The sequence below is a fragment of the Saccopteryx leptura genome, chromosome 2 (assembly GCF_036850995.1).
Source record: "Saccopteryx leptura isolate mSacLep1 chromosome 2, mSacLep1_pri_phased_curated, whole genome shotgun sequence".
NCBI lineage: Eukaryota > Metazoa > Chordata > Mammalia > Chiroptera > Emballonuridae > Saccopteryx > Saccopteryx leptura.
Window position 1 is genome coordinate 307,801,573 of NC_089504.1, and position 12,305 is coordinate 307,813,877.

Sequence of the window (12,305 nt, forward strand, 5' to 3'; positions counted from 1 at the left end):
CTTCTTTACCTGCAATGCCCTGCCCGTACTGGGGTCTCCTTCGCACCCTTCTCTCTGGTCCCATCCTTTCTGACGCCAAACCCCAGCATTCCTCAATGGCTCGGCCTGGTCGTCTTTAGCCAGATTTTGTGCCCGTACCCCTGAGCTCGGAAAGAAGTGTGTGGTGCAAAGTGGGGGCAAGAACCCCGCTAGTCTGTGTCCCCACCCTCCCCGCGTGTGCGCCTCGTCCCCCTCCGCCCCGCCTGAGCCCGGGTTGCGGCGCTTCCTGGGCGGATGGTTGGGACTCGCTGCAGCAGCTGCGGTTCTGCTGTGTCATGCAAGAAGGAGGGCGGCCGGAGCTGGAGGGGGAGGAGGGGAGGAACCTGATCTCTCCGGTAGCGAAGGGCTGGAGGCAAACACCGAGCTCCCCCAGAGCCGCCCGGGAGCAGGGAGGGCTCCGCTACCCCGGGGGGCCCTCCCCTCGGGGCAGATGGTAAGTAGGGCGGCGCAGGTGGTCGCCTTGGGAAGGGTGCGCGCAGAGGCATTAGGTGGGGAGGTGGGGAGAACTAGGAGTCGTCCGGGCCAAACTGAAGGACCCCAGTGTCCAGCTGAAAGGGACCCAGGCCATAATAAGGGTGACCAAAAAAAAAAATCGTAGCGATAATTACCATTAGAATAACGGCCCGCAGTTGACTCAGGCGACACGGAAGAGTGGTGCATCCTGAACCTAGGACAGAGCTAGAGGCGATCATTAAGCGTTTGAGACCCATCATCCCATCAGCTCTGGCTCTTTAGGGCACAGATGAGTAGCAAAAGTCAACAAACACCCCATTCCTATAGCCTGGCTGAGCTGTAAGAGTTGTCTTGTTTGAAACTAGGGAAGGGTATGGAAATCTACCCAACCTCACTTTAGCCTCGAAAATAATGCTCCTGGCCAGTGGCCTCAGACAAACAGCCACTGGTGCAGTTAAACAATCAATAGGAAAAAGAGCTTCATTCGCCTCATCACCAACCTCCTTTAACCAGAGTAATTTATTCTGCTTAAAGGAGAAAGAAGGCTATGTATTCCCTCCCCTGACATCCCCATCCTTCTGCACCCAACACAGAGTGCTGACCCCACTGTTCATGCACTATCAACCTGTGGTTCATGTTGGAGAAGGGGACTGCCTTAAACTCTGAACAATTTCACCTCTGCTGCCCTTACTATAGGGGACTGAGAAATATCCAACCAAGAGCAGTGAATGCATGGACAGGCTGGGCACATAGGACCATTACTTCTTTTCCCTGAGTGCAATTCTCAGGGAAACCTTTTAGTATTATTCCTTTCCATTTCACTCCTGGAAATTTCAAAGCACTTTCTAGAACATTTTTCCCCCTAAATGTCAGTCATATGTTTAGAAAAGTAAGGGGTTGGCGGGATTAACAGAAAGGCTAATGACTGTCTCAGAAGCACATGCTGTTGCTAGGGAACTCGGGCTCATCCTGCTTTCTAATCACCAGCACGTTACATGGAAGTCAAACTTCTCAGGGTGTTATTAAAATGAATGGCATTGGGTTAAAAGTGTTCTTGCTTGTGTCGTAGCATCCTGGGTTATTATCGACTGCCTCCCACCCACATATCTTGTTTTCCTAATTTGATTTCTGTATTTTCGTCACTGCCAGGGACACGCAGCCTAGACCAGTCAGGTTCACTTCCTGTTTCTCAGAACTGGTTTATATTTGGTCTCGTAGCAGTAGCTGGTAAAACATTATCAAACTGATCCTCCTGGGAAGAAATCTGTGCTTTCCGTGAAAACAAATTAGCCCAATTAAATACTGATTCCCATGGAAAACGTCATCATCGGAGGAATCAAGGACCCTGCCAGTTGCCATTTGAGGAAACCATTCTTGAAATGGAAAGCCTAGAAAAACCCATAATTTTTGTTTCTTTTGACCCAGAACCTTCGTCCCTCTGTGTTAGGATGAAAACAAACTCAAGTAGAGAGTAGATTTAAGGATGACATTCTAAAATGGAGCTCAAAAAATACACGCAGAAGCTGGGGAAATCATTTAGACCAAATAAGGCATGGAATTGAATGGAAGCCAGTCCCCAGGAGCACAAATAAGCTTGGGTTAGCACTGGGGTGCTCAGAGAACAGAGTGTGATCACAAGGCTGCATTCCAAATAGGAGCCCATCACTTTGTGTACTGATCGTCCCTTTTACCAATCCCCTTGCCCCTTGCTTTATTTTTTTTCCCAGTTCCTTCCTCTTTATAATAAGGCTATCAGAGAGACAATATCATAAAGATAAGCATTACGTAAACAGTTCAGTGGGTACTGTTGGAGATACTTTGTTTTTGTAGAAAATAATAGGGTGTAGACGCCATGGAGGAAGGGTCTGAAAGTTAGGAAATTTCCTCTCACTTGTCCTAGAGAGCGGATGACCTTGGGCAAGCCAGTCCAGGTCTTCTCTTCTTGGAAGCTTAACAGTGCTGGACTAAACGATGTCTGAGTTTCCTTCTGTTTATAAAATACTGGGATTATAGTGAACTCATGACATAAAATTTCAATTTTAGCTGGATTTTGCAATGCCAAATTTTGACACTGAAACTTTAATACCTATCCATAGAGACCTTGGAAGAAAATGGTAATGGGAAATGATTTTCTGTTGATACATCGTTTTTTAGTGTCAGTTGCCAGACAATCAAATGAAATCGACCTTACTCTCAATGTCCTTACCCTCTGCTTGTGTGGTTGTGTTGTAGAAGCAACAGAAAGGATATAAACTTGTGTAGAAAGGGCTTTCAGTCATTTTAGATTTAGTTAACCCAAAATACTTTGATGAGCAGGACAGTAGAATAATGAGGAAGCCCTACACAAAAAATAATCAACTGAATCCTTGTGGAGCTTATGATCTACTTACCAGTATTTTAATCAGTGACAGGCAAAAACATACCTAGCACAGATTTTTGAAGTTTTTGGATTCAAGATATAAAGTAGGAGAATGAAGAAATGTGAGATTTGTGCCAGAGAGAAAAGATATAATTTTGAAACCCAACTCTACTACTTTATTTATTCATTATTGAGTGCCTGCTCTGTGTCAGGTACTGTGTGCTAAGCTCTGGGAATACAAAGATGAGTAAGACAGTCTGCTCTGAAGGACCTTCTGGTGTGATGAGGAGACAGATGAGTACACATGACAGAAGTGATATCAACAAGAGAGCTCATTGGAGGGGTACCCAACTGTGGCTGGAAATAGTCAAGGTCTCTAACCATAGAAGATGAATTTGGAGAGGAGTTCTGCAAGATCAGTAGAAGCAATCTGACAAGTGGGCAAGTTAAAAAGAAATGTATGCCAGGCAAAGAAAGTACTATGTGTAAAGTCCTAGAGGTAAAAAAGGTGTACTGAGCGTTGAGAGGGAAGGACAATGTCCAGGAAGGCAGTAGATTCTCAGTAAATACATTGTATGAATGCATGGCAGAACTTCTGAAGGACACACCCAGAAAATTCAGCAAGGTCTTGTATATCTTCCTAAGAAGTTTCAACTTACCTAAGGCTGCTGGAGGGCCACTGATAAATTTTAAGGAGCATGTTCATTTTAGAATGATCACTGCAATTTGCAGAATTTATTAGTATGAGAAGCACTGTAGACAGGAAGACTAGTTAGGAGATTAGCATATAGGAAAGAAATGATGGACATCTAAACTAAAGCAGCAAGAATGGAAATGAAGGGAGAAGGATCAAGAACCAACTGAATTTCTTATTGATTATATCTGCAGGATTTGGGATAGAAGGAGAGGTATGACTTAGATAAAGGGGAGGATAGTAGTCCCCTTTGCCAAGATGGGGACTTCGGGGGGGAAAATAGGTCGAGGAGGTAAGGTAATCTATTTAATATGAAACGTGTTGAGTTTGAAGTGTCCGTGGGATGTCACAGTGAAGCTTTCTCCTACCTAATTGGACATGGAGTCTAGAACTCAGAAGAGAGATCTATGCTGGGATCATGAGAATGTGGTGGTTGTTGGCTGTAGATGAAATCCCCAACAGAAAAGGTCTAACATAAGAAGAGGTGAGGATCTACTCTGGACCTTATGAAAATGCCAACATCTAAAAGGTGAGGAGGCAAAAAAAATGAGGCAGAACATCCAGTGAGGTGGCAGGACCAGGAACAAGCAGTTTCAAGGAAGCCAAGGGAGGGATTGTCAACAGTAGTAAATGCTAGAGAAAGGTCAAGAAAAATGAGGTGAAAGCTCTCGGACTTAGCAACAAGGAGGTCATTGTTGTGTTTGGCAAGAAGGAGTTTATTGGTGTAGTAACCAGACTGCCGTGGAAGTTCTTTTGGATAAGAAGGACTAAAGGGCAAGTAGGAGGGGGAAATAAAGGTATTAGGAAGAGAGTAAAATCATGGTCTGTTAAGGCTGCATAGGGAAAGAAGAAAATAATACAGTAATACAATTTCTTTTTTATTCTTTAAAGACTTCTCCTTCAAATTAAATGGCATTGCCATCCAGAACTGCTCCAGTAATAAAAAATAAAAAAGTGAGAGAGAAAAAAAGGGGAAAGGAGCAGGAAGCATCAACTCCCATTTGTGCCTTGACCAGACAAGTGCAGGGTTTCAAACCGGAGACCTCAGAGTTCCAGGTCGACCCTTGATCCACTGGGCCACCACAGGTCAGGCAGTTTGTTCTTGTCTTAAAGGACTTAGCCCAGACATTTCCTTTTCCTGGAACACTCTTTTGGTCATTCAGCTCTCTGTTTAAATGTCACCTCTCAAAGATGCCTTTCCTGACCACCCTTACTAACGTATCTTTCTCTGCCCACCTTCCCAAATATCCTATGTATTTTTTTATAGTAGTAAAACCTTACTACTACTTATTTAATTGTTTATGGCTGAGAACCCCACCGAGGTTTAAACCCTATGAAGAAGATTCCTGGTACATAGCAGGCACTTTAAAATGTTCACTGGATGTTTATACAAGGAAAAAGAGAGGAGAAATGTATGTTAGACATTAGAGGCAGCCAGCATCAGAGCCTTGGGTGGTGGAGGAATGGCAAATGATGGCGAATGACTAGGCTTTTGAGGTTCCAGAAGCAAAGAGTTACTAGCTGTGTGATATTGGGCATGCATATTCTCTGAGGTTCACTTTGTCATTGATAATAGCATATACCTCCCAGGGCTATTAGGAAAATTAAATAAAATGGTCTAGTTACAGGTATAAGGCAGTCTTGTCAAGCTATTAATGGGAAGTCGAGACTTCTGTAAATCAATTTATAACCTCTACATGTGAACTCTTCATGTGGGCTCTCCTGTAATGGAGTTGACATTTGATGATTAAGTATTTTTAGGGTAAAAAAGGTTAAATTGTAACTTTTTAAAAGTACTAAGATACCTGAAAGGATTTGGATATTAGATTATTTAAGAAGAAATCAAAGTACTCCTACAAATCAATAAGAAAAGCCTCAAAAATCCTAGGAGATTGGGCAAAGAGTATAATAGACTGAAGTTAAAGAAATACAAATGGATCTTTTAAAATATGTGAAAAAATGCTCACCCTTTCTCATAACAAGATACGCAAATTACAATGCGGTGAGATCTATTGTTTTACATATCAGGTTGGCACAAATGAAGAAATTTAATAGCATGCTTTGTTTGTCTGGGAAAAGGGCAAATGTCAGTAGGAGGGAAAGCGGGTACAGCCTCTGTGGAGGGCAACGGGGCAGCCTTTATCAAAGTTTTAAATGTACAAAGCTTTTGACCTAGCAATTGCACTTTTATGTATTTATTCAATAAGATACATTCCGACATATATTGAAGGACAACTTCAATATATTGAAGGACCTTCACTGAAGCTTTACTTATGCTGGTGAAAGACTGAAAACTACCTATATGTCCATCGTTAGAGAAATGGTTAAATAAAAATGATGGTACAGTTATACAAGTGAAAGATAGGCAGGTGTTTACAAAATTGAGAGGCAGTTTCAGGTGTACTGATGTGAAGTGATCTTTATAGGACATTGCTATATTTTTTAAAAAGATGAAGAACAACGTGTATTTTGCTAGCACTGTGTGTTTTTTTTTAAAGACTATTAACTCTTTTTTTTTGGTCTGAAAAACATCTGTGAGAAGAGAAAATAGAGTGAGGCAAGAACAGATGTTAAGAAGGTTTTTCAGGGATTCAAATCAGAGGTGATGGTTTCCCGGACTAGGGTGGTAGCACGTATACAGGAAGGGAATGATCAGAGTGAAGAGTGATTTTGAAGAACTTGATGATGAATGGAAATGATGGGTTGTGGAGTGGGAGGGAGTGTCATGGCTGACTTGAGCATTCGTCCAAGATCAGATGCATGAGTACAGGTGTCAATCACCAAGACGGAGAACCCTGGGACAGGAACAGAATTCTGGAGAAGGTTATAGACAAAAGAGTGGTGATGTCTACTGCAGACATGTGATATAGGCCTTAAGTCAGAGAGCTGCTAGCACTGGATTTACAAATATGGAGGAAGATTGCTTAAAGGAGGTAGATAGAATCAAAGGAAAAGCAGGCTCAGGGCTAAGTGCTGATCATTTATTTATTTATTTTTTTTTTTTTTTTCATTTTTCTGAAGCTGGAAACAGGGAGAGACAGTCAGACAGACTCCCGCATGCGCCCGACCGGGATCCACCCGGCACGCCCACCAGGGGCGACGCTCTGCCCACCAGGGGGCGATGCTCTGCCCATCCCGGGCGTCGCCATGTTGCGACCAGAGCCACTACAGCGCCTGAGGCAGAGGCCACAGAGCCATCCCCAGCGCCCGGGCCATCTTTGCTCCAATGGAGCCTTGGCTGCGGGAGGGGAAGAGAGAGACAGAGAGGAAAGTGCGGCGGAGGGGTGGAGAAGCAAATGGGCGCTTCTCCTGTGTGCCCTGGCCGGGAATCGAACCCGGGTCCTCCGCACGCTAGGCCGACGCTCTACCGCTGAGCCAACCGGCCAGGGCATAAGTGCTGATCATTTAGAGACTGGATAAAAAAGAAAGAGCTGGCAATGGAGACTGAGAGTCAGAAACCAGAAAAAAATAAAACCAGGAGATTACAGGGCCAAAAAAACCAAGAGAAGAATATATTTAAGAGGATCGTGTTAAATGTCACCAGAAAGTCATAACTCATGCTCTCTTACACCCTAAACGTTCCTTGAGAGTTGGGATTATTTTATTTACTTTTGTGTTTTCGGTGCTTGCCTTGTGTCTCACATGTAATCAGTAGTCACTGAAATGTTAAGAGAGACAGATAGACCAACAGGCAGAGATACAGAAGGATGATAGAATCCTGGGTCTCAAAAAATAAATAGATGAGACAGATTCCCTTGAACTTCACTGTACACCAAACCTGGTCTTGGAAAAAATAAGGAGGTTCTGCTCCCTTGATTTTACTCTTGAATTAACACATTGATTGAATTAACACATTTTGGCACTCACCGTGCCATGTTGTGAGTGCCAAAAACATTTTGATAGGTAACCCTCACCTGTGTCTGGTCATTCTGAGTCCCTTTTGTTTTTAGGTCCTGGGTGATGACAAAAAGAGCAATTTGCTTTTCCTCGTCTATCTGACTCTATCCCACCACCTTGAATCAGTTGATGGAGTCTGGAGAACCCACTGCAGTTCTTTAATGCACTGTAACCACTCCTAAGGATGCCCAGCCCTAGTTTTCCAACAAAAAACATGCTGACTCTTGGCAGGAAGAGAAGTATCACCTCTTAGAGAAACCTCCAGCTCCTCAATCTGTCACTGTTTCTGCAGAAAGGTGCTATTAGGAGAGAATGTAGAGAATACCAAAGGAGAAAAGGTTTTTGACTTTGTCCTGGGAACACGGACACTTACATAGCCAAAGAGATGTCATGACCCTTTGGTGCAGTGCTCTTAAGTTAGAAATGAAAAGAATAGGTGTGTTTCAACAGTATTTAAAATGTGATGACATCCTATATTATTTAGTTAGACCAAGGATTAGCAAAAATTTTTCTGGAGAGGGTCATGTGGGAAATATTTTAGGCTTTGTGGGTCATACAGCTTCTGTCCCTGCTACTCAACTCTGCCATGTGGTGAGAAAGCAATCATAGACAATAAGCAAATGAATGAACACGGTTGTGTTCCAATTAAATTTAATAGACACTGATATTTGCATTTCGTGTAACTTTCACATGTCATGAAACATTATTCTTCTTATGATCTTTTACAGCTACTTTAGAAATCGGAAAACCTTTATTGGCTCATAAGCCATTCAAAAATATGGGGTGGGTTGGATCTGGCTGGTGGACAGCAGTTTGGCAACGTCTAAATTAGGTCAACATGAAGATTGTGTCATGAAAAAGAGGTTCAGATTCAGACTTGTGAAGAAAACAATCTGTATACAGGAGTGGACAAAAGGAGGTTTACAGTTGTGAGAATGCAAAACAGTTAATAAAGCTATTGTAATAATCATAACCTGACTGTCTTTTTTTCCATACAAATAGCTGTAAGCCTACTTTGCCCACCCCTGTAGACCCCTTTAAGTTCTCAAGTTTATTTGAACACATAAATACATTTGCCTATCTCTGACTTATTTGGAAATAAAGTATGTCTCCTCAGTTCAGTATTCATTGAACACTTTGCCCCTTCTTTTCTTTGTAATGAATGAATGTAGAATTTTTACAGAGCAAACTGAAGAATTCTTACTACTTGACTTTATAAATACACAAATCAAGAGAGGATATAGTAGTTCTAATCAAATTTTTAAACTGCATTAAATTCATTCAATAAGTACTTATTAATGACCCACTTCTTTCATAGTGCAATCTTGAATATTAAGGAGTTGGAGATAAAAGAGGACAGATAGGTAGGTAGGTAGGTAGATAGATAGATAGATAGATAGATAGATTATAGACAGATGAAAAATCTAGTAGCTATTGAGAATTGTTTGGACGTATTACAGTCACAGTATAAATAGAGTCATTTAAGCAACAGATAGGTAGTTAAACAAAACTTAAGTTTAAATCTGAGCTCTTTTGTATCCCAGATGTGTGACCAAAGAAGCTTCAGTTTCCTCTTTTTAGAATGCAGATAAAAATACCTACCTCTCAAGGAAGTTGTGGGAGTTAAGTAACACAGTGCGTGTCAATCATTAGCGTGGACTCTGGGACACCGGATGTCGTCAGTGAACTGGAGCTCTTGTTGTAGTATACCAACATGAAGGTATCCAATCTGTTCAAAAGAAGCACCCGCCCTTTTAAAAGCAGAAGTGACACTGTCACAGGAGCACACATAAGTCAGCTGGACAGTCATCTTGCCTTTGCTGCCTTGATAGTCAGCTGCTGGGTTGTCTAAGCTGCTCCACCTACAGGTCTAGCTTCCCGGCCTCCTCAAGACGTCACTGCCGATTCCAGCTGGGGAAAAGGTGTGTTATCGTGATGTATATAGTCCACAGCATCTCTCTTCCTTCTTTCTAGTCAGCTCAGCAGTGAGTCTCAGACACCTGTACCTCCCTTCTATTATGCCTCCTACTCCCGTGTGTCCGATTCTGGGCTTTCACCTTGACCTCCACACCTTCAGCCTCTGGTCATTCTGCCTTGTATACCAGACTCCCTATAGATTTGGGACCCTGTCCTGAACCCTGGCCTACTTCACCATAACTCTGATGTCCTGTTCAGCTTATCTCTAACCAATCCTCTTCCCCAAGTGGCTGTATTATGCTGCCCACACCCCTGTTGTGATTTCTGTGAGCCATGGTACACACGTGACTTACTCTTCATACTGGGCTGCTTAGTATTAAAAGCTTCCTGAGCTTTATCTTGATGTGAGACATCAAGTCCTGCACTGCTCAGCTCCCCTAATCCAAAGCAGCTTCTGTATATACGGTGCAGGCCCTGGGAGTGCTCCCACCCCAGTCCCAGCTCATGCTCTCAACCCACTGTCCATGTATTGTCAACTAGTTCTGGCCGGCCTTGTGATCCTGTTATGGCAACACCAATAATGCTTTCCCCATACAAATGACAGAATTATTGGCACAGGGGTATGACGGAGAGGTAATGGAGAGCTCTTACCTCCGCTGACAGACTCATTCTGCGGGAAAGTGAGCATCGAATAAAGTTGGCATGACTTAAATTTAAACTAATTGCTTATTGAAGGGGTGCTATTCTGTGCTTGAGTCTGACCAGCTAAGAAGAATGTGTCAGTGAAGTGAAAGTGACCAACAACTTAAATAAGTGACCACGGCACCCTTGAGTGGGCAACAGCCAGAGAAGGCGGTTCTGTGCTTTCTAATCCGACCCAAGGAAGACTTGAGTTAACACCAATTATGGACATGACACTCTGTCTGGCCAGAAATGATAAAAGAATGCTCAAAAGGAGTAAAGGGACTTGAAGCTTAAATTCTCATAACACCAGTAATTTCCATGAAGAAGAGGGAGTAGCCGGTAAAGGTCACTGTGGCTACTCAGGAAGTGTTCAGATAAGCTCTTGTTTATAAAGGCCGTGGTCAAAAGGTAGGAGTTAGGGTATATAACAAGACCTCATTCAGAGGAAGCGCTCAGCCCTGCGAAAATAATTTCAGAGGGCTAGCATCCCAAGACAACGAGGATCTGTGGGACATACTGAAGACAATTAATGGGTTTTTGTTTGTTTGTGGTCCTGTTTTAGTAAGATCCTGGATAGTTGCGGTAAGACTATTCTGAAGATGGGGTAGGGCTATTGAATGGGGCATAGTTAATGTTAATAGTTAAGTGAAAATCAGAGCCACTCAACTGTAGCAATTCCTAGATTCTAAGGAACAAGCTTTCCCCCTCACATTTCTGATTGTTCTAAAATCAGAAAGTATCTTCAGCCGATATGTTTAATAGATATGTGGTAGTGTCTGTGGGAAGGAGGGCTCTAAAAACAGTGGTTAAATGGTGGTATATACTATAATAAATTGGTCTTAGAACAGAGGAAATGTGGAATTTTTCACTTGGCTCTTCTAGTATTACTCTCACTCAGCAGGTGAGGTGTCCACTTTGTGTCCTAAAAATGACAGTCCTGCCAGTGGCCATCAAAGGAAGCCACAGTCAGAAGGGTGATACCCACGGAGGGAGCAGGGAAGGATGGAGATCACTACTGAAGAAGGGAAGAGTTGAAAATACCAGAGACAGGACTGAAGCAGGAGAGGACTACTATGTTCAAAACCTCCAGGAAGGGATAAAAAGAGACCACTGCTGACCCACAGAAGCCAAGTCACTGTCACAGAAGGCAAAGGGAAGGTGGCTTAGTCTGCTGGTGCTGCCATAACAAATACCATGGACTAGGTGTATTACACAAAAACACTTATTTCTCAGCTCTGGAGGCTAGGAAGTTCACCACCAAGATGCCAGCAGATCTGGTGTCTGGTGAGAGCCTGCTTCCAGGTTTGCAGATAGCCACCGTCTTCCTGCATCCGTACATGAAGACAGAGATCATCTGTCTGGTGTCTCTTATAAGGGCACTAATCCCATTCATGGGGGCTCCACCCTCTTGACCTAATTGACTCCCCAAAGCCCCACTTCCAAATATCATTATATTAGGATTAGGGCTTCAATATATGGATGTTGGCCTTGAGGGCAAACATTCAGTAAATAGCAGATGGAAAGAGGAGATGTATGTTGAAAAGATCAAGTATGGCCAATATGCAGGAAGGGATACAAGAACTGCTGTGAAGATACTCAGGAACAATGTTTAAGATGGAATCAGATGGATAATGGCTTGTGCTGTGCAGAACATTTTGAACTATAACTGGCTTGTAGTATATGGATACTGCTGTGTCCTGACTACTGAATCACTGCTGTGATTGACTTAAAGCTCCCATGTTCCTGGGTCCAACTTGGTTAGCTCCAGTTGACCCATAGAGGGCTTCTCTGAGAACATGTTTAAATCAAATAAAGGTCAGGGGTCACAAACCAGGAAATATATTTTGTCAAGTGGGATAAGTCAGACCCTGAGTTAAAAAAAAAAAAAAAGAAGTCAAGGAATGGTTCAAATAAGTAACTAGAGAACAGGCCCTGGCCAGTTGGCTCAGTGGTAGAGCGTTGGCCTGGTGTGCGGAAGTCCCGGGTTCGATTCCCGGCCAGGGCACACAGGAGAGGTGCCCATCTGCTTCTCCACCCCTCCCCCTCTCCTTCCTCTCTGTCTCTCTCTTCCCCTCCTGCAGCCGAGGCTCCATTGGAGCAAAAAGATGGCCCGGGCACTGGGGATGGCTCCTTGGCCTCTGCCCCAGGCGCTAGAGTGGTTCTGGTCGCCACAGAGCGACGCCCCCTGGTGGGCAGAGCGTCGCCCCTAATGGGCGTGCCGGGTGGATCCCGGTCGGGCGCATGTGGGAGTCAGTCTGACTG

The 12,305-nt window shown here is 43.6% G+C and overlaps 1 protein-coding gene across 3 annotated transcripts in view; it reads left to right on the forward strand.

Annotated features, from left to right (window-relative positions):
* The first annotated feature begins 307 nt into the window (after positions 1-307).
* The window catches only part of MKLN1 (muskelin 1), a 324,611-nt gene continuing 312,613 nt past the window's right edge, over positions 308-12,305 (forward strand). For all 3 annotated transcript variants that reach the window (XM_066362718.1, XM_066362717.1, XM_066362716.1), the window contains exon 1: positions 308-472. The gene's annotated coding sequence lies outside the window, so the exon portion shown is untranslated. The remainder of the gene's footprint in view (positions 473-12,305) is intronic.